Genomic DNA, 23,119 nt, shown 5'->3' with positions numbered 1-23,119 from the left:
AGTGCAAAGGGTTCGATCTGCAATTAATATAGAGAACTCAGATGATGAAAGGGGTAGTGGGGATGACTCTGACTATGAGAGGAATGATGTTGTGTTGCTGAAGTCAGCAAGAGGCAGTGGGATGATTAGCTCTAGAGCTGTGCTTGGTAGTCGCAGTGCCACTATTGATTAGTTTTACAAGACATCATCTATAGAAGAGTCTGTTTGCAATAAGCAAAAGGATTCAACGTTAGCCAGAAGGTGCAATCAAAATTGTCAACTATGAAAAGAGAAGAGAAAAGGGACAGAGTCTGCGAGTATATTTGCTAGTTTTTCTATGAAGCTAGCATTCCTCACAACATTGTCACCCTCCCTAGCTTTGCTCATATGCTTGATGCCATCGGACAGTTTGGCATGGACTTAAGAGGGCCTAGTCCATATGAGATGAGTGGACCATTTTTGCAGAAGAGGAAATAGAAGGTGCTGGATGGATTCAAGAATCATAAGGAATCATGGGAGCTCACAGGTTGCACGGTTATGACTGATGCCTGGACAGATAAGAAGGGTAGGGGAGTAATGAACTTACTTGTGCACAGTGCTCATGGTGTTTGCTTTATTGATTCAGTGGACTGCTCCGGTGACAGAAAAGATGGCAAATACATATTTGACATGGTGGACAAATGCATAGAAGATATAGGTGAAGAACATGTTTTGCAAGTGGTCACTAATAATGCTAGTGTGAATGTATCAGCAGCTAGTATGCTAATAGCAAAAAGACCACCCATATTTTGGAATGGATGTGTTGCTCACTGCTTAGATCTCATGCTGGAGGTGTTGGGGAACGTAGTAATTTCAAAAAAAATCCTGCGCACACGCAAGATCCATCTAGGTGAGGCATAGCAATGAGAGGGGAAGAGTATTTCCACATACCCACGTAGACCGAAAGCGGAAGCGTTATGAAACGCGGTTGATGTAGTCGAACGTCTTCGCGATCCAACCGATCAAGTACCGAACGTATGGCACCTCCGCGATCTGCACATGTTCAGGCCGAGGGAGAGTTTTGTCAGCACGACGGCATGATGACGATGATGATGAAGTTACCGATGCAGGGCTTCGCCTAAGCCTACAACGATATGACCAAGGTGGAAATCTGTGGATGGGGGCACCAAACCCGGCTAAAAATCAACTTGTGTGTCTATGGGGTGCCCCCTCCCCCGTATATAAAGGGGTGGAGGAGGGGGCCGGTCGGCCACCTTGGGCGCGCCCCCAAGGGGGGAATCCTACTCCTACTAGGAGTAGGTTCCCCCCTTTCCTAGTCCTACTAGGAGGGGGAAGGAAGGGAGAGAGGGGAGGATGGAAAGGGGGCCGGCCCCCTTCCCCATTCGGATTGGGCTAGGGGGCGCTGTCGGATTACGGGTTCTAGCAAAACCCTTGAGGTTCGAACACTGGGGTGCGCACGAAGATTTCTCTCCCCCTAGCTCACACTCTCACCATGATCTCAAAGCCTAGCTCGCCGAACCCGAGGAACAAGGGACACAAGAGTTTATACTAGTTCGGGCCACCGATGTGGTGTAATACCCTACTCCAGTGTGGTGTGGTGGATTGCCTTGTAGGCAGGGGATGACAAGTACAATGGAAGAACAACCTCCTGAGGAGAGGCATTCTCGAGATCGATGAGCTTGCGTGGTTGCCTTGGTGAAATGGATCCAGTCCAAGATCCGTCGATCAGATGACATGCCTCCTACGGTGGTGGCTAGTCCTATTTATAGAGGCCCTGGTCCTCTTCCCAAATATTAGGCGGGAAGGGATCCCACAATGGCCAATTTGAAGGGGGACAACTAGTACAAGTTATCCTAACAAAAGGTGGTCTTCGCCTGCCAAAGGCTCTGGTGGTGACGCCGTCGTGGGCTCCGTGATGACCTCTGTCCTGCCGTCCTGCTGGTCTTTGTCTCGTTGCATCGATATGGAAACCTTTGCCTGATGACTCGGGACTCCTCGCCTGCGCCTGCCTATTTAGCACCAAAGAGGCAACTGGTACTCTGTGCCCGTTGGCGCCCTCCTGGCCTTGGTCGTCATGGCTCATGTCACAGAAACCTCATGAGGTGCCCCTGGCCTTGGTCTCTCCGCTCCTCGCGAGCCAGCCTAGTGAGGCTGCCCCTGAGGAGGACTTGTGTCGTCCGCCTCGCGAGGCTTGGCCCCTTGAGAGGGCCTTGAGTGTTTGTTGGTGAAGATGGGTCGTACCAGGCCGTTGGTGGAGCCACGCCCTGGGCTGCAGGCAGGCAAGTCTGGGGACCCCCGTTCCCAGAACGCTGACAGTAGCCCCCGGGCCCAAGGCGTGCTCGTACTTGGCTTCGCGGCGAAGCCAAGGGTCAAGTGCGGAGCGCCTCGGGCCCCCGATAGCCTGCGGCCTTGATTGACACGTGGCGATTGACCGGTCATGGGCGTCTCCGCTTCCCCACACTGCCTCGGCAACCGCCCGACTTGACGAGTCCCTGTTGCATGCAGAAAAAGGTCATCATTACCTTAGATTGTGGAGGCCGGTGGTTGGCCTTCCCTTGGCTATAAATGAGGGGAGGAGCAGGGCCCCCGTTGCTTGTCTCTTCCTCCACTCCGATCGCTTCTTCTTCTTCCTCATTGCTCCGCCGCCTTGCAACAGCACCCATGGCACCGATTCGGAGGTTCTCCACTGCTGAAAAGGGGAAAGCTCCCCGTGAAGAGCTTGGGCTGCTCCCGCCAAAGAAGAGGCTGGCTCGCTCGCGTGATGTCGTTGTGATGCCGGAGGTGACGAGTCCTTGGCACGAACGGCCTCCCCCCGGCTATCCGCTGTCTTTGTACGCCCAGGCAGAGGGCTCCGAAGGAGGAGGCAGGGACCGACGCCCCTCACTCTACGGCCGTAGTGTCCATGCAGTGGTGGCGCGCGCTGCCTCCCCGCGAACCCACGCCGAGGGCTCCTCGCGTGAACTCGTGGTGCTGGCGGCGATGCCACCACACACGTGGATCCGGTTCTCGCTATTCTTCACCGAAGAGATGCCACCGAGAGGGCCACTAGAGTTGTGGTTGCAGCATGCTGGGTGCGACACCCCGGTGACAAGGGTGGAGGTTGAGCTCGTCTCTCCAGGAAAGGTCTTCATGACCCGCAGATAGGGTGAGGTCGCTCGCATCTGTCGCGTGGAGGGGGCGCTCACCATCCATTTCATGTACGACGGCGCCTCCACGCTGTTCTTCAAGGTCTTCGACGAGGAGGGCAATCACCTGGAATGCTGCCCTGGAGGGGCCATCAGGACGGTGCGGCGACAGGCGCTCAGCCCGCCCTTGAACCTGCCGACAGCGCCTCCAGCAGCAGCGGCAGCTCATGGGGGTCCAACGACTCTCCCGAGCCTAACGAGACTCCGGAGACGAGCAACGACAGCTACGTGCTCCCGATCTCGCACCGTGCCCGGAGCGCAGCAGTGGCGTCCGCCCGTCGCCGCCGTTGATCTCGATGGGGTTGGCATCGGCCTCCCGTGGCCAACTGTTGATGATGGCATCAGTGGTGACGCCTATAAATAGGGCTCCTAGAAACCTTCTTCTTTTGTTCCCTGCGAGGAGTCGAGATGAACCCCATGGGGGCGTGTAAAGGATTTGTAGTGTCTTTTGTTAATATTTTCCTTATTAGGAAGATCTACGACTGCGTGTCTTGCTTCAGCTCAGTCCCCCCTTTCCAACCTCGCGGTAGCTTAGTGCTCTACGCCAACAGGTCCCGGTCCACAGGCAGGCTACAGCCATCGCTGGTATGCCAGGTCGCGATGCCATGGTCAAGGCCAGGAGGTGAGCGGCCCGAGGTCTAGTAAGAGCTCCTGAGGCGCGATGCTCAAGAGGTCCCCTTTAGTGTGCAAGCAACCACCTGAAGGTAGAAAAGGAAGGCGGCATTGCCGCAGCAAGGCTGCAAGAGATGGGAATCATGTGTCGCAGCACTTGGCTGATCCGAGTGCGAGACTTATCTTAGTGGTCCAAAGTCGATTCCTTGTGCCGCGCCAGCTTCGTGCGTCAACTGGGTCAGGCTCGCGTGAGCTTCTCCCTCCTTTCACGTCCTTCTATGTGCTCTGTGTCCCCGGGTCCCGGCCCTCGAGCGAGCTCAGCCGCCGCTGGTATGCCAGGCCGTGATGCCATGGTTAAGGCCAGGGGGTAAGGGCTGGAGAGCCAGTATGAGTTCCTGAGTCGCGATGCTCAGGAGCCCCCCTTTAACGTGCAAGCGAATTGTGAGAAAAAATAAGGAGCTCGCGGTGCCACCCGCCATCAGCCTCCGAAGGTTCCTCCAGGTTAGCGCGAGGGAGGAACACAGTTTGCAACCGCGCTTGCCGGTCTACCACTGGTCGTTCCGCAAGAAGATGAAGGCACTGAGGGCCTAGTGAGGTGACATGCGCGGGGCGTGCCGCGAGCCAGAGCTCGACCGCTCAGATTTGTCAGCGTTACAGGGACGGACCTGAGCACAAGCGCCGTGCCAGCATGAGTAGCCCCCGTTGCGGGATGAGCAGGGAGGCGATGGGCAGCATGGGTGGCCGTGATGGATAATAGGCAAGCATGCGATAATCATGAAATGACTCAGGCAGAGAGGCAGGTTAGCTCAGATAGATGCAAGAATGATACATGCCACTGGGACGTACCCGAGTGGCCTGGGGATGATACAGCCCGAGGGGCGCCCCCAGCAGGGTAAGCTAAAGATGCAAAAGGATACACATCACAGGGACAGACTCGTGCGACTTGGGGATAATGCAACCCGAGGGGTGCCCCCAACTGAATGAACTCGAAAGAGTCACCTGATACCGTAGCTGGAGTGGTGTTGGAGTAGCTGAAGGTGCACGCTGAAGGAGTCGTTCCTCACGAGCTGCCAGGGCCCTGAGCCTCAGGAGGCTCCGGGGGCTCCGATGGTTCCTTGAGGACTGTCACCACCTCTTCCAGGAAAGCGTGATGCCTGGCCTCCTGAGCCGCTTGAATGCTCCCCAGGTGGCACTGGAAGGTGACAGCCGTGTTTGGCAAGCCAAACAGCATGCAAACGTAGCTGTGAGGTGGACCCTCGCACCGACCAACGCGCAAAGGCCAGAAGCGCTCTTGAGATGCGGCCCTGTTGAGCCCTGGAATGTCGATGTAGACGCGTAGCCCGCTGTCCTCGCCAGGATGGGGAGCTACACCGGGTGGTGGGTGGCGGTCGCCACGTATGGCCCTTGCCTCTTGAAGCTCCTGGGTCGCCTTGACGATGAACTCCTGAGCATCGGACGCTCCTCGCCCAGAGCCCTCCTGAGGGAAACGTGCAGCGAAGCATGCCTCCACATGGTGCCTGAGCGCCTCCCTCATGATGTTGGCTAGGTCCGAGGCCCTCTAGAAGAGAGCCCCCGAGCCTTGCCCGATGAATGTGTCGGGCGCGCCTTCCTATGCGAGGGAGGGAGGCGCCCCTGCTGCAGGCGCGGATCCTGAGGTGGTGCCGCTAGAGACGCCAATCTCCTGAGGCCCTGCTGGAGTAGCTGCTTCTTGTCTTGGGGATGGCCTCAGGAGGGTACGGGGTGCCTTCGTTGTCGGGGTCTTCGATCGCAGCGGCTTGGAAGGCGCGCTCAAGGGAGGACACTGCATCTCTTTCTTTGCAAGGGGCCGTGATGAGTCCGCCGCTCCCTGGCATCTTTAGGACATTGTAACCGTGGTGGGTCACTTCCATAAACTTGGGCAATGCTGGATACCCAAGGATGGCATTGTATGACAGACGGATGTGGGCGACGTCGAAGTCAATGAGCTCGGTGCGGTAGTTGTTACGCTGGACGAAGGTGACAGGGAGGCGGACCTGCCCTATGGGGGTGGTGGAGCCATCGGTCACTCCTGAGAAAGGCTTGGTAGGCTGAAGCTGATCATATGGCACTTGAAGGCTGTCGAACGCCTCGATAGACAGGACATTGAGCCCTGCGTCGCCGTCGATGAGGGTCTTGGTGACTTGGACGTTGCTGATGACGGGTGAACAAAGCATCAGAAGGACGCCGGCGGTCGCCATGCACTTGAGCTGGTCCGCCTAGCTGAAGGTGATGGCACACTTGGACAACCTGAGCGGGCGCGTGGCCTCGAGCCTGGGAAGGGTCGCGTTCACCTCACGAGCAAACTGCTTGAAGATGCGCTGGGAAGCTGGGGCCTGAGCACCGCCCAGGATGTAGGCGATAGCGCGCGGCTCTTGGAAGCCCCCAACCCCCTCGTTCCGATGGTGGTCGTCATTCCTCCTTGGTGGTGGCGGTAGTGGAGGGAGGCTAGCATTGTCCCGAGGACAGTTTTCACGAGGCTGGTCCCTCCAGGCGCCCTCGCGAGGCTGGTCCTGCCAGTGGTCCTCGCGAGGCCAGTCGCGCCACTCCTAACAGGGGCCGCGGTCGTCCCAGCGTCCCCCACTTCATCCTCCTCCTCGGCCGTAGCCCCGGTCGTTGCGCTCGGGGTGCCGACTGAAGCGTCCATCTTGATTGGCCCTGAGCTCTTGGCAGTCATTGGTCTTGTGGCTGTGTACGTTGTGGAAGGCACAGAATGGACGGCTGCTCTTAGACGACTCGGGGTGGTCCCGGCCATGCTTCGTGTCTGTCTCTACCGCGAGCATGGCTACTCCCTTGCGCTTCATGTCCAAGTCCTTGGCTTTCTTCTCTTCCAGGTCGGCAGCAGGGAGCTTGAGGAGGGAGAGGCTCCCCTCCTCAACTCTTGCGCACTTGGTCGCCATGTTGAACATCTCCAGGGCCGAGCATAGCTCCTCGTGGATGGCGATCTCCTCCTTCATCTTGATGTCGCGGATGCCATCAGAGAATGCTGAGATGATGGCCTTGTCTGTCACCTTGGGGGTCTTGAGGCGGATGTCGGCGTCCTGGGAACGGGGGTCCCCAGACTTGCCTGCCTACGGCCCACAGCGTGGCTCCACCAGCGGCCCTGTACGGCCCATCTTCACCAGCAAACACTAAAGACCCTCGCGAGGCAGACGAACAAGACCTCCTCGGGGGGCTCACTAGGCTGGCTCGCGAGGGGCGGAGAGATCAAGGCGAGGGGCACCTCGCGAGGTTCCTGTGACGCAAGCCATGATGACCAAGGCCAGGCGGGCACCAGGTGGGCGCCAGCACGTGCAGCGTACTTGTTTCCACTTTGGTGCTAAATTGGCAAGCGCAGGCGAGGAGTCCCGAGGCATCAGGAAAAGGTTTCCATATCGGTGCAACAAGACAAAGACCAGCAGGACGGCAGGACGAAGGTCACCGTGGAGCCTAGGACGGCGTCACCACTAGAGCCTTTGGCAGGAGAAGACCACCTTTTGTCAGGATAACTTGTACTAGTTGTCTCCCTTCAAATTTGTCCGTTGTTGGATCCCTTCCTGCCTACATTTGGGAAGAGGACCAAGGCCTCTATAAATAGGACTAGCCACCACAGTAGGAGGCAACTGATCTAGGACCAGATCCATTCCATCCTCAACCACACTAGCTCATTGAGCCCAAGAACACCTCTCCTCAGGAGGCTGTTCTCCCCTTGTACTTGTTCATCCTCAGCCCAAGAGGCAATCCACCACACCACACTGGAGTAGGGTATTACACCACATCCGTGGCCTGAACCAGTATAAATCCGGTGTCCTTTGTTCTTCGGGTTCGGCGAGTTAGGTTCTAAGATTGTTGCGAGAGCGTGAGCTGAGGGGAGAGATCTTCGTGCGCACCCTAGTGTTCGAACCTCAAGGGTTTTGCCGGAACCCGAAATCCGACATTTGGCGCGCTAGGCAGGGGTGCGTTGAAGCTTTCCTTTCATTGACCCATGCTCCACCACCTCCACGCCTGTCCCCATGGCCAGCGTTGCTCCTCCGGCTGGGATGACGAACGCCCACGACGGCGCCAGGGGGCTCAGAGCCTTTGCCCCCACCTTGCGACGGGTGCAATGGCCGCCCAAGTTCAAGCCGGAGATGCCGCTGCGTTACGACAGCGCGACGGACCCGACGACCTACCTACTGGCATATGAAGAGGCCGTCCTGAAGCCTGGGAGCGACGACAAGGTCATGGCCAACTAGCTTCCCATGGCCCTCGCTGGTGCACCATGCGCCTGGCAGCTCACCCTCCCAGGATCCTTAGTGAAATCTTGGGAGGAGCTGCGCGGCCTCTTCGCCGTGCGCTTCGTGGCACCGGTGCCCCTCGCCGTCGCAGCCCTCCTCGGCGGCTCGCAGGAGCCGCCCTCGGACAGTCACACCAAGCAGTTCTTTCGCTAGATCGGCGCCGCTTCCGTGCAGCAGGGAGCTCCCCCTGGTTGGGCGGCGCCCAAAGCCGACCTCACCTTCGACTCGGGGGATCACCCAGTCACCACCATCAGCTCGGGCGTGCTCCCAATGCTTTGCACGCCCAACATCTGCAACGTAGCTGTCACCAAGACCCTCATCGATGGAGGCGCCGCCCTCAACGTGCTCTCTATTGAGGCTTTTAGCCTTCTTCACGTACCACTCGAACGGCTCCGCCCCAGCAAGCCCTTCTACGGGGTCGGCGGCGGCTCCACAAACCCCCTGGGGCAGATCCTCCTTCCTGTGACCTTCAACTCTCGCGACAACTACCGCACCAAGCTGATCAACTTCAACATCGCCCGCATTGCCCTCCCATACAACGCCATCCTCGGGTACCCGGCTCTGGCTCAGTTTATGGCGGCGACCCATCCGACCTACAACCTCATGAAGATGCTCTGGAGCAAGGACGTCCTCACCGTAGTTGGAGACACCAAGGAGGCTCTGGCGGCACTCAAGCTTGCCCTCAAAACCATCGTGGTGGTGCGACTGGCCGACGAGGCCACCCTGGAGCCAAGGAGGCCGCGCTGGCAAAGAAGTAGTTGTTCACTCAAGATTGGGCCGAAACTAAGCAGGTGCCGGTCGAGGAAGATGGGTCCTCAGGAGCCACCTTCACTATAGGCGCCAACCTTGACCCAGACCAGGAGGAGGCGTTGGTGAGGTTCCTACGTGCGAACAAGGATGTATTCTCTTGGGAACCCAAGCAGCTAGTAGGGGTCCCGAGGGGGGTGATCGAGCATCATTTGAGGGTGTGCCCCAATGTGCGCCCTGTGAAGCAGAAGGCACAACGACAATCCACGGAGAAGCAGTCCCTCATCGTCTAGGAAACCCGCAAGCTAGAGGCAGCAGGTGTCATTTGCGATGTTCGGTACCCTGAGTGGCTGGCGAACCCCGTCGTCATACCAAAGAAAGGTGGGAAGAATTGCATGTGTGTCGACTTCACCAACCTCAACAATTCTTGTCCTCAAGACCTATTCCCGCTTCCGTGCATCGACCAGATTGTCGACTCCACCGCCGAGTGCGACCTGCTGTGCTTCCTGGACGCGTTCTCAGGCTATCACCAGATCAAGATGGCAGTAGAGGATGTGGAGAAGACGGCCTTCCTGACCCCGTGTGGGGTGTGCTGCTACACTTGCATGCCGTTCGGGCTGCGCAACGCAGGCATGACCTTCCAACGGCTGATGCACATCGCCCTGGGTTAGCAGCTCGAGAGGAACACTGAAGCCTACGTCAGCGACATCGTGGTAAAATCTCGGGAGGCAAGAACTTTGATTCAGGACCCTGCCATTCTTCGAGCTGATGAAGAAGAAGGGCCCGTACGAGTGAACCCTCGAGGCCGACCAAGCGTTTCAAGACCTCAAGAGATACCTGACCAGCCCTCCGGTGATGGTGGCGCCTCGACCTCTCGAGCCCCTGGTGCTTTACCTTGCCGCCACTCCCTACTCCGCTAGCGTAGCTCTAGTGGAGGTTCAGGAAGAGCGTCGGGCCAAGGGTCCGCACACCGTGCCGCACCTCCAACCAGGGCGACACGGGACCTAGAGGGCATCGCAAAAGCTGCAGCAACACCAATGAGTGATCAGGCCCAGCAAGGTGGCGTTCGCAGGCCTACAGAGGCCCTAGTGGGCGACTAGGCTCCTAGGGCCCCGTCACCTCAAGAGACGCCCCAACCTCCGGTATACGCAGGCTCCATCGACGCTCCTGCCCTCATTGAGCACCCAGTGTACTTTGTCAGCACGATGCTGCGGGATGCAAGGGCATGGTACCCCATGCCTCAAAAGCTCTTGCTCGCGCTCTTGGTGGCCTCCCATAAGCTGCATCACTACTTCCAAGGTCACCCAATCAAGGTCGTCTCGGCCTACCCGCTAGAGAGGGTACTCAGGAGCCCCAACGCTGCTGGAAGAGTCGCTGAATGGAACATCGAGCTGCAAGCATTCCAGCTGGAGTTCAGTACAACCAGGGTCATTAAGGGAGCCGTGGTCGCTGACTTCGTGGCAGGATGGACTGACACCCAGGGCTTGAAGCAGGCGAGGACCGATCCCTCTCGCCGGGAAGTGAAGCACCAGATGGTTGGGTCATGTATTTTGATGGCACGTTCACACGCGAGGGCGTGGGAGCTAGAGCAGTGCTCATCTCACCCACTTAGGACAAGCTCTACTACGCCGTGCAGCTCTGCTTCCAGCAAGGCGAGAAGGTCTCCAACAACATCGTAGAGTACGAAGGCCTCATCGCTGGCCTTAAGGCTACGGTGGCCCTGGGGGTGAAGCGCCTCACCATCAGGGGTGACTCGCAGCTCCGCGTCAACTTCTCCAACAAGGTATACGAGCCGAGGGACGAGCACATGGAGGCATACCTCGCAGAGGTACGCAAAATGGAAAATCAGTTCTTGGGCCTAGAGTTGCAGCATGTGCCCCGTGGCACCAACAAGGAGGCCGACGACATCGCCAAAAGGGCATCCAAGCGCCAACCCCAAGAGCCTGGCATCTTCGAGGAGCAGCTCTTCAAGCCTTCGGCAGCACCTCCGCTTTCAGGGCCGGCGCAGCCTCGGGAGGAACTCCCCCGACCACCTACCTCGGGAGCCTCAGCCCGCGGCCCGACCACGGGAGCGCGCCTACTCCTGGAGCTCGAGCCTCAGGAGGGGTGCTAGACCAAGGAGTTCAAGGAATACCTTATGCAAGGAACGCTGCCAGAGAAAGAGGAGGACTCAGAGCGCGTGGCCCGACAGGCTACAGCATACTGCATCCAGGACGGTGAGCTATACAGGAAGAGGCCAAATGACATTTCCTTGTGATACATCTCCAGGGAACAGGGGAACGAGTTGCTAGCTGACATACATTGCGGAGACTGTGGGCACCACTCGTTGTCATGAACCCTCGTCGGCAAGGCGTTCTGCAACGGGTTCTACTAGCCTACGGCAGTCAACGACGGGACCGAGCTGGTGAAGTCCTGCGAGGCTTGCCAATTCCACGCCAAGCAGATCCATCAGCCAGCCCAGGGCCTCCAGACCATCTCGCTCTCATGGCCATTCGTAGTCTGGGGCTTGGATATCCTAGGTCCGTTCCCTTGAGCGCCTTGGGGCTACCGCTACCTCTACGTCGCCATCGACAAGTTCACCAAATGGGTGGAGGTAGAAGCTGTCCGCACCATCCCGGCTGGATCGAAGGTCAAGTTCATCAAGGGTCTCGTGAGCCAGTTCGGGGTCCCTAACCGCATCATCACCGACAACGGTTCGCAGTTCACTAGCAATCTCTTCAAGACATATTGTGCTAACCATGGAATGCAGATCTGCTACACTTCGGTGGCACACCCCAGGAGCAATGGTCAAGCCGAACGCGCCAACACGAAAGTCCTGAGAGGCCTCAAGACGAGGACCTTCAAGAAGAAGCTCGAGGCCTGCGGCAGGGGCTAGCATGACGAGCTCTAGTGAAAGTGCAACTATCCCTAGGTGGTTTTCGTAATTCATAACAACATATAGCTCATTGAGCTAATGCTATTCCAAGATGATTATTTCAGGAAAGCTCAATGATTGGCATGGCATGGATGTGAAAGTGGAACCCTCAAAATGCTAAGGAAAAAGGATTGGTTCAAGCTCAAAAGCTCAAGACTCTTCATTTTATATTTTAGTGATCCAAGATCACATTGAGTCTTTAGGAAAGCCAATACTATCAAGGAGGGATGAGGTGTTGCATAATGAGCCTCTTGCTTCATGTGCTTAGTGATATGCTCCAAAACCCTCAACTACTTTCCCATATCCACATATGACCTAAACCCTAAGCCAAACTCGGTCCTACCGATTCTTCCTATCCGGCGCCACCGAGTTTCACTTGTCATTAGCCACTGCCAAACCCTAGCAATTTGGTCCTACCGATAGGGATCTCGGTCTCACCGAGATGGGATTGCAAACTCTCTGTTTCCCTTTCATAACTTTTCGGTCTCACCGAAAGAGCGAATCGGTCCCACCGAGATTGCAATGTAAATTCAGTGTTTCCCCTTTGTAACTTTTCGGTCTCACCGAAAGAGCAAATCGGTCCCACCGAGTTTGCCTGACCAACTCTCTGGTTAGCTAATTACCAAATTCGGTCTCACCGAGTTTGTGTAATCGGTCTCACTGAGATTACGTTATGCCCAAACCCTAACCATATCGGTCCTACCGAGTTGCATGTCTGTCCCACCGAAAATCTCTAACGGTCACTAGGTTTACATTTTCGGTCCGACCGAGTTTGTTGATTCGGTCCCACCGAGATTGGAAAACTGTGTAACGGTTGGACTTTGTGTGGAGGCTATATATACCCCTCCACCTCCTCTTCATTTGAAGAGAGAGCCATCAGAACACATACACCATTCCAACTCGTATGTTCTGAGAGAGAACCACCTACTCATGTGTTGAGACCAAGATATTCCATTCCTACCATATGAATCTTTATCTCTAGCCTTCCCAAGTTGCTTTCCACTCAAATCTTCTTTCCACCAAATCCAAATCCAATGAGAGAGAGTTGAGTGTTGGGGAGACTATCATTTGAAGCACAAGAGCAAGGAGTTCATTACCTACACACCATTTGTTACTTCTTGGAGAGTGGTATCTCCTAGATTGGCTAGGTGTCACTTGGGAGCCTCCGACAAGATTGTGGAGTTGAACCAAGGAGTTTGTAAGGGCAAGGAGATCGCCTACTTCGTGAAGATCTACCGCTAGTGAGGCAAGTCCTGTGTGGGCGATGGCCATGGTGGGATAGACAAGGTTGCTTCTTCGTGGACCCTTTGTGGGTGGTTGCTTCTTCATGGACCCTTCGTGGGTGGAGCCCTCCGTGGACTCGCGCAACCATTACCCTTCGTGGGTGGAGCCCTCCGTGGACTCGCGCAACCGTTACCCTTCGTGGGTTGAAGTCTCCATCAACGTGGATGTAGGATAGCACCACATATCCGAACCACGGGAAAAACATCCGTGTCTCCAATTGCGTTTGAATTCTCCAAACCCTTCCCTTTACATTCTTGCAAGTTGCATGCTTTACTTTCCACTGCCAATATACTCTTTGCATGCTTGCTTGAATTGTGTGATGATTACTTGACTTGTCCTAAAATAGCTAAAATCTGCCAAGAACTAAAATTGGGAAAAGGTTAAGTTTTTATTTGGTCAAGTAGTCTAATCACCCCCCTCTAGACATACTTTCGATCCTACAAGTGGTATCAGAGCCTTGGTCTCCATTTGCTTTGATCTCCATAGCTTTGGTGGTCATAGCCTTGGTTTCACAACCTAGGAGAGTATGGCGTCTAGCGAGGGAAATTATCACCGTAGAGGTCCCTACTTTGATGGTACTAATTTTGCTAGTTGGAAGCATAAAATGAAAATGCATATTCTTGGACATAACCCCGCCGTTTGGGCTATTGTGTGTGTTGGTTTGCAAGGTGACTTCTTTGATGGGAGAGAACCAAACCGTGAAGCTACCGCAGATGAGTTGAAGATGTTGCAATACAATGCTCAAGCTTGTGACATTCTTGGATTGTGCCCCGAAGAATTCAACAAAATCAGCCGTCTTGAGAATGCGAAGGAAATTTGGGACACTTTGATTGATATGCACGAAGGTACCGACTCCGTCAAGGAATCCAAGTTGGATGTGCTTCAAAGCCAACTTGACAAGTTCAAGATGAAGGATGGTGAAGGTGTCGCTGAAATGTACTCTAGGCTTGCTCTCATCACAAATGAGATTGCCGGCTTAGGAAGTGAAGAGATGACCGATATATTCATCATCAAGAAGATTCTAAGAGCCTTGGATGGAAAATATGATACCGTGTGCACATTGATCCAAATGATGCCCAATTACAAAGATCTCAAGCCAACGGAGGTGATTGGAAGAATTGTTGCTCATGAGATGTCACTCAAGGATAAAGAGGAACTTCACAACAAATCAAGTGGTGCCTATAAAGCCTCATGTGAAGCCCCTACATCATCAAGTGAGAAACAAGACTTCAATGAAGAATTGAGCTTAATGGTGAAGAACTTCAACAAGTTCTACAAGAGTAGAAGCAAAGATAGAAGCTTCAAGTCAAGGTCCTACAATGACAAAAGATCTTCTAGTCGAGAGCGAAACTGCTACAATTGTGGAAGACCCGGACACTATTCCAATGAGTGTACGGCTCCCTACAAGAGAAGAGAAGTTTCCCCAAAAAGAAGAAGCAAAGAATCACCACCAAGAGAGAGAAGGAGTAGAGATGATCGTTATGAACGAAGATACTCACGGAGAAGCAAGGATTCGGAAAGGAAGGAAAAATCATCAAGGAGCTACACAAGACGAAGACATCAAGCTCATGTTGGTGAATGGGTATCCGGCTCCGACTCCGACAGCCACTCCGAGAGAAGTTATCACTCCGACTCTGAAGATACTCAAGATGAAGGTGTTGCCGGTCTAGCACTTGTGTCAAACAACTCCTACGACATATTTGACTCACCAAATGAAGGAATTGGAAGATGCTTCATGGCCAAAGGTCCTAAGGTAACACACCCCGAGTATGTTGATTTCAATAGTGATGAAGACGACTTGTTAGGTGATGATTTGCTTGTTGACAACTCTAGTGATGAATACTATGATGAAAAGTCAATTAATCATTCTAATCAAGATAAAATGAATGACAATGATAAGGAGAAGATTGAGGCTCTAACTAAAGAACTAAACACTCTTAAGTTAGCTCATGAAACTATCCTCGAAGATCATCGAGAACTTTTAAGAGCTCATGAGAAACTACGCTTTGAAAAGCTCAATCTTGAGCAAGAACATGAGTTCTTAAAGGCAATCAATGATGATCTCCGCAAGAAAAGTTCTTCTTACATTGCCAAGCGTTTACTCTTATCCACTTACATGCCTCAAGTCAAGTCTAGTAACAAGAACAAGAAAGATTCTTTCTCTAGCAGTAACAATGATCATGCTAAATCTAATATTGTTGCTTCTAGTAGTTCTCTTGATTCCACTAATGATTCTCTTAGACAAGTTACACTTGAGCAAGAAAATAGCTTATTGAAGGGAATTATAGAGAAAGGAGTGTACAAAAGCCTTGCCGGGAGCAAGCAATTCGAGGAAATTGTGCGCAAGCAAGGAATGCACCGGAAGAATCAAGGTGTTGGTTTTGAACGAAAGTTCAGTGCCAATGGAGTTGAGTGGGAAGAAGATCAATACCCCAAGACAAAGTTCGTTCCTCAACAAGAGAAGTATGATACTTCTTTCAAGGGGACACAAGCTCAAGATGATCTTCCACCACAAGACTACAAGCAAAAAGGCAAGGACAAGCTTCAAGAGGAAATTGACGCATTTAAAGAAGCTCCTAAGACCTTAGTCAAGCGGATTCCCAAGACTACTCCAAGTTCCACTTCATCAAGTACGACTACAACTCCAAGGATTCCCATCAAGATGATGTGGATCCAAAAGAAGAAGAACTAGAGAGTTCTTGAGGGTGACTCCGCCAACATACTTCACTCTTATCATTTTGGCAAGAACAAGTGCAATCAACTTCCACATCTTGCACTAGTTCAAGGAGTCACAAACCCTCTTGTTGGTAAGACAAGGGACAAGGTAACCTAAAAGTTTTCATGGACATCATCTTTTGTGAGCATCACTCTATGTCTATGGATATCCTTATTTGTTCCTTGTGGGACTAACCCATGTAGGTATTGAAAGTGCAATTCACTCAAATGGATAGCTCCAAGTGATCTACATCAACATTGAGCATCCACATCTTCAACATCTACATGAAGTCATCATCGACAAAACCCAAGGTTAGTTCATCCCTCTTAGGGGGGATATCACATCTAGGGGGAGCTTTACTCTAAGACTTGAGCTAAAGCAACTCTAAAGATGTGAACACAACAATGCTTTATGTAAAAGTGGTAACCCCACTTGAGCTTAAACGATGAGTATGACCTATGATCAAGTGCTCTCACTTGACTCCTAAGTCAATATACTCATATATAGATGACCTTGTCATCGCAAATTGCTTGATAGATGCTAGAATTGGTTGTGCATGCCTTGCCACATATTTCATTTGCCATCTTATTGTGTGAGCATGCTGGTTGCATATGTTACTCATTCGAGGACATCCACTTGTTGTTTTGATTGTTTGGTTTTATTTTCTTTTGCCAAGTGGATGGACAAGAATGCCTAAGTACCTCCTCTAGCTATCTATGCTTTTCTCGTCTCAAACTCTATTCATGCTACATCACAAAATTTGATCAAGTCAGATTCGAACCACTCTGTGTGAGGAGCGCTCGGAGTCCCCGATTCGCCATAGACTTAAACTTCAAAAACCTCTTTATGATTCTCGGTCTGACCGATACCCCACTTTCGGTCCTACCGAGATCATTAAGTTGATCTAGGTTTTCGATCTCGGTGCAACCGATTTGAACATTTCGGTCATACCGAGTTTCAGTAACTGCCTGCAGTTATGAATCCCTGTGCCACCGAGTTGTTCCACTCGGTCACACCGAAAGGGTCGGGCTATATATAGTCACGGGCAAAATTTTGGAAATTTCTCCGAACCCCTTCGCCCGCGCGATAGCCTGCTCTGCCAAAGTGGTCTCCGGATCGTCTTCTCGCCGCCAGCCGCCTCCAGTCGCTGGTCTCCGTCGCCGTCAATGGGAATTCTGCCCCGCCGTTGCCGCCATAGCGAGTCTCCGCCGAACTAGGGTATGGACTCGATCACAGTGCTATTCCCCGTCCAATTCTCAGCACATTGTGTTCTTCATGATTCTTGCCACAATTGAAACACTCCTATCCAGTCAATACGCCCGTAGATTAGCTTTGATTCGAAAATTTTAGGGTTAGGTTTCCGCCGAAACCATCTCAGACCCACCGAGTTGAAAAACTCGGTCCCACCGGTTTGGCTTATGCCATTGCACAAGTGAGACTCGGTCTGACTGAGAATTACTTATTGGTGTGACCGATTTTGGAACTCTGTGAAACCCTAGCAGTCTCGGTGCCACCGAACTATGACTCGGTCCTACCGAGTTCACTAGTTTAGGCTCCAAAACTGCTTCGGTATCACCGAGTTTGAAAATCGGTAGATCCGAGATGATTTCAGTGGGAAACTAAAACTAAGTTTTTGGATCATTCTTTTGCAAAAATCTCTGCATTTTGTGATGCTCATCCTTTCTACCTCATCTATAAACTGTTCACAGGGTCAGCAGTCAGAGTGCAGCATGTCTGATCAAAGTGACAGCCAGAACATGTCAGAGCAGCAGGTGCACATGAGTGAGGGCACTAGTCCCTCCAGCTCTTCAGATGAGGGCAGCAGGAGCACTCCTAGCAACTTGCCAAAAGCTGCCACCAGACAGAGGAAGAAGAGAACTTCTGATTCCGAAGATGAAGACTATGTGGCAGAGGAAGAGGCCACATCAAAGAGAGTTGAGCCAGCTCAAGGCACAAAGCCAGGGCTGAAAATCAAAAGGCCAGCAGGCAGGCAGCCCATGTCAAAGGCAAGAGCCTCAACTGAGAAGCCCACTCCCAAGGAGCCAGTTGCTGCAGAAAGCAAAAAGAGGAAGGAAAGGGTCAAGAAGACCGTAGCCAGAGTGCTAGGAAAGGCTTCCATCATGGAAGAGGAAGAGGAAGAAGAGGTAGCTGCACCAGCACCCAAGGCACCCAAGCTGATGGGTGATGCCATAAAGGCAGGGGCTACTGCATCTAAGCCCAAAGCTTCCTCCAAGCCAAAACCAAAGAGGAATACAAGGAGCATTCCTGCAGCTGAGAAGAACAAGGCCCCAGTGCCTGAGACTGTTGCTGAAGAAGAGGATGAAGAGCAAGTTCTGAGAAAGCTCAAGCCCAAGATCCCAGACCACAACGATGCTCATCCTGTGGCTGAGGACATGAAGCTCGGGAGAGATTCAGGGCTGAGGAAGTGGAGAGAAGAAGACCCGTATGCTTCAAGGAGGAGGACTGCTGTTGACTACAGGTTCCACACTAAGGAACAACAGGACTTCTATGAGACAGTGCTGCTTGATAAGAAGCCAATAATCTGTGATATGAGATGGGTTGACTAGCAGTACATCAAGGACAATGAGGAGCACTATCCTGGAGTGCAAGACAGCTTCATAGCTTGTGGAGTAGCTGACTTTGTTGGGCAGAAGCTCACAAAGTGGAATGAGGAGCTTATAATGCAGTTCTACTCCACATCACATTTTTATTCAGATGGGAGGATCACATGGATGTCTGAGGGTACAAGGTACCAATCCACAGTTGCTGAGTGGGCACAGATCATTAATGCCCCAGAGGAGCATGATGATGACTTGGACATATATGCCAAGAAGAAGATGGACCATAACTCTATGTCAAATATGTACAAGGAAATTCCCAATGAAGTTCTTGACACCTTCAAATTTGGGTCTATGCATTACCTTTTGTCAGGGCTGCCAACTATCAATTGGATCTTGAGGCACACCTTATTGCCCAAGTCTGGAGATCACAAGATGATCAGAGGCCATGCTATCAACTTGCTACATGTGTTTGATGTGCCTCAGAAGTTCAAGGTGATGAGCCTCATAGTGGAAACTATCAAAAGGACTACAGCAGATTAGAAGAGGAGTTGCGGATATGCCCCTCAGATCTAGGAGCTCATTAACTCCAAGATGGGCACGGGCATATATTTATTGGACAAGGAACACCTGCCCATCCGTCTAGATTTTGAGGACAATCAAGTTGTCATGACTGAGAACGAGCCATCATCTGCCCAAGCATACGCAAAGAAGGAGAAGGCAAGGAAGGAGAAAGCTGCCAGGATGCCAACTCAAGAGGAGGCATCTGAGTACTTCTTGAAGACCAAACAAGAGCAGCTTGGTTATCTAATTGCATCCACCCTGCGGATTGAGAAAGGACTAGCCACCCTAACTCAAAACCAGGCAAGCTTAGAGAGGATCATGGAACAAAAGTTCTATGACTTGGATGTCAAGGTAACGGAGATTCAGACTGCAGTGGAGCAGCTCCAAGATGATATGCAGGAGAGGAGAGGCAGGACTACCACTGATGCCTTTGCTAGAGTGCCACGAGGTCCGAGGTCGTCTGCCCTGCCAGTTGTTGCCACCAAAGCCACCACCTCAGCACCAGCTCCAGCCTCTGCTCCATCAGCTCCAGCATCTACCTCAGCTCCAACTCCAGCGTCTACTTCAGCGTCTACGGAAGCCTTCGTCCTTGGAGTGATCCGGACTCCACCACCACCAGAAGATCAAGCCTGAGCGTCGATCTAGTACTATGCATTTTCTAGGAAATTTTTGGTAACTTGTTGCCAAAGGGGGAGAAGATGTATAGATCATAGGCTTCGAGAGAGAGAGAGTTGCTTTTCTCTCTTGCTTTATTTGGTGGTTTTTCAAACTTGTTTGCTTTTGAGTGCTTGAGATACTACGTCATTATTTGTGAGACATTGATGATCATGTGTTTGATCATAAGCTACACTTAATGCTTGCTTAATGCTATTATCTTATCTATCTTATGTGATCTTTCACTATTCTTGGTGATGAGTGCATGTATTTCATTCTTATCATTTTAAGCGCTCCACCAAGATGTATGTGACATGGAAGAGTAACCCATGACTCTAACTCCTTGTGCATTTGCAGTCCAAAGCAAATTTTAAATATGCACAAATTTAGGGGGAGCTCTTAATTATCACATACTACTCAAAGCGACGATATATTTCATGCTTATTATCGTTTGTCGAAGCTTTGATCTATATGTTGTCATCAATTACCAAAAAGGGGGAGATTGAAAGTGCAACTATCCCTAGGTGGTTTTGGTAATTCATAACAACATATAGCTCATTGAGCTAATTCTATTCCAAGATGATTATTTCAGGAAAGCTCAATGATTGGCATGGCATGGATGTGAAAGTGGAACCGTCAAAATGCTAAGGAAAAAGGATTGGCTCAAGCTCAAAAGCTCAAGACTCTTCATTTTATATTTTAGTGATCTAAGATCACATTGAGTCTTTAGGAAAGCCAATACTATCAAGGAGGGATGAGGTGTTGCATAATGAGCCTCTTGCTTCATGTGCTTAGTGATATGCTCCAAAACCCTCAACTACTTTCCCATATCCACATATGACCTAAACCCTAAGCCAAACTCAGTCCTACCGATTCTTCCTATCCGGCGCCACCGAGTTTCACTTGTCATTAGCCACTGCCAAACCCTAGCAATTTGGTCCTACCGATAGGGATCTCGGTCTCACCGAGATGGGATTGCAAACTCTCTGTTTCCCTTTCGTAACTTTTCGGTCTCACCGAAAGAGCGAATCGGTCCCACCGAGATTGCAATGTAAATTCAGTGTTTCCCCTTTGTAACTTTTCGGTCTCACCGAAAGAGCAAATCGGTCCCACCGAGTTTGCCTGACCAACTCTCTGGTTAGCTAATTACCAAATTCGGTCTCACCGAGTTTGTATAATCGGTCTCACCGAGATTACGTTATGCCCAAACCCTAACCATATCGGTCCTACCGAGTTGCATGTCTGTCCCACCGAAAATCTCTAACGGTCACTAGGTTTACATTTTCGGTCCGACCGAGTTTGTTGATTCAGTCCCACCGAGATTGGAAAACTGTGTAACGGTTGGATTTTGTGTGGGGGCTATATATACCCCTCCACCTCCTCTTCATTTGAAGAGAGAGACATCAGAACACATACACCATTCCAACTCGTATGTTCTGAGAGAGAACCACCTACTCATGTGTTGAGACCAAGATATTCCATTCCTACCATATGAATCTTTATCTCTAGCCTTCCCAAGTTGCTTTCCACTCAAATGTTCTTTCCACCAAATCCAAATCCTATGAGAGAGAGTTGAGTGTTGGGGAGACTATCATTTGAAGCACAAGAGCAAGGAGTTCATTACCTACACACCATTTGTTACTTCTTGGAGAGTGGTGTCTCCTAGATTGGCTAGGTGTCACTTGGGAGCCTCTGACAAGATTGTGGAGTTGAACCAAGGAGTTTGTAAGGGCAAGGAGATCGCCTACTTCGTGAAGATCTACCGCTAGTGAGGCAAGTCCTGTGTGGGCGATGGCCATGGTGGGATAGACAAGGTTGCTTCTTCGTGGACCCTTTGTGGGTGGTTGCTTCTTCGTGGACCCTTCATGGGTGGAGCCCTCCGTGGACTCGCGCAACCATTACCCTTCGTGGGTGGAGCCCTCCGTGGACTCGCGCAACCGTTACCCTTCGTGGGTTGAAGTCTCCATCAACGTGGATGTAGGATAGCACCACCTATCCAAACCACGGGAAAAACATCCGTGTCTCCAATTGCGTTTGAATTCTCCAAACCCTTCCCTTTACATTCTTGCAAGTTGCATGCTTTACTTTCCGCTGCCAATATACTCTTTGCATGCTTGCTTGAATTGTGTGATGATTGCTTGACTTGTCCTAAAATAGATAAAATCTGCCAAGAACTAAAATTGGGAAAAGGTTAAGTTTTTATTTGGTCAAGTAGTCTAATCACCCCCCTCTAGACATACTTTCGATCCTACATCTAGTCTATGATGTTGTCCATCCGCACCACCGCCACCAAGCCAACAGGCGAGACCCCGTTCTTCCTCGCCTATGGAGCAGAAGCGATTCTCTCTCACGAGGTCAAGCATCGCTCCGCGCGGGTCCTGGCATTTGATGAGACGCAGCAGGACGCCATGCGGGGGATGGACCTTGTGCTGGGGAAGGAATGCCACCGCGAAGCCACGCTTCGAGCGGCAAGATACCAGCAGGTGCTGCAGCGGTATCACTGCCGTAGCGTCTGCCCCAGGACGCTCGAGGTGGGCGACCTCGTCCTAAGGTGGGTTGAGGGAGTCCTGGATTAGGGGGTGTTCGGATAGCCGAACTATACCTTCAGCCGGACTCTCGGACTATGAAGGTACATGATTGAAGACTCCGTCCCGTGTCCGGAAGGGATCTTCCTTGGCTGGAAGGCAAGCTTGGCGATATGAATGTTTAGATCTCCTACCATTGTAACCGACTCTATGTAACCCTAACCCAATCCGGTGTCTATATAAACCGGAGGGTTCTAGTCCGTAGGACAACATACACATCAACAATCATACCATAGGCTAGCTTCTAGGGTTTAGCCTCTCAGATCTCGTGGTAGATTAACTCTTGTATTACCATATCATCAATATGTATCAAGTAGGACGTAGGGTTTTACCTCCATCGAGAGGGCCCGAACCTAGGTAAAACTTCGTGTCCCCTGCCTCCTGTTACCATCCGACCTAGACGCACAGTTCGGGACCCCCTACCCGAGATCCGCCGGTTTTGACACCGACATTGGTGCTTTCATTGAGAGTTCCTCTGTGTCGTCGCCATCAGGAAGGATGCCTCGCCCCGTCTTTAAAGATGGCACCGTTGCTAAGGGAGCTTTGGCTGTCGGCCAAACCCTCCGGCTAGGTAGTTTTCTTATGACCACCTGTTCGGCTTCTACGCCGATGATGACCTCTCGAGCCATCGAAAACAATCTTCATGTCAACTCGGAACTTGCCGAGCATTTAAATCCAATAGAGCTTTCCTCCATAAACGATCTCTTGGATCGCTTCGCCGCCCTGGGAGTCGCTACAGATTACGACCAGATTGGGCCTAAAACTGATCTGAGAGAGATTAACTCTCCCCAAGCCACCCATCACGTTGCCGTGGTAGAGGGACAGTGCAACGACCCTTCATCTATCTTAAGGACTCGCTACGTCCGGATTCCTGATCCCTCCAAGCCAGATGTCCGCGGAGGGGAGGATATCACTCAAGACCTGAACCAAGAATCAGGCGACGGAGTGGATTCATTGCACGACATCCAGGAATCCAAACTTTCGAGTTCAGAAATTCCTCGGCCTCTGAGCCTCAGAAGGGGTAAGGCTTCGGATTCAATTCCACCCACC

The 23,119-nt window shown here is 52.0% G+C and overlaps 1 pseudogene; it reads left to right on the top strand.

Moving 5' to 3' along the window:
* Positions 1–366: 366 nt before the first annotated feature.
* LOC147964131 (uncharacterized) overlaps positions 367–23,119 on the top strand; it is a 66,437-nt pseudogene continuing 43,684 nt past the window's right edge.

Source organism: Triticum urartu, chromosome 6A (genome assembly GCF_056163025.1).
Source record: "Triticum urartu cultivar PI428250 chromosome 6A, HENAU_Tu73, whole genome shotgun sequence".
NCBI lineage: Eukaryota > Viridiplantae > Streptophyta > Magnoliopsida > Poales > Poaceae > Triticum > Triticum urartu.
Note: the sequence above shows the minus strand (reverse complement) of the source record. Positions and strands in the feature narration are given on the sequence as shown.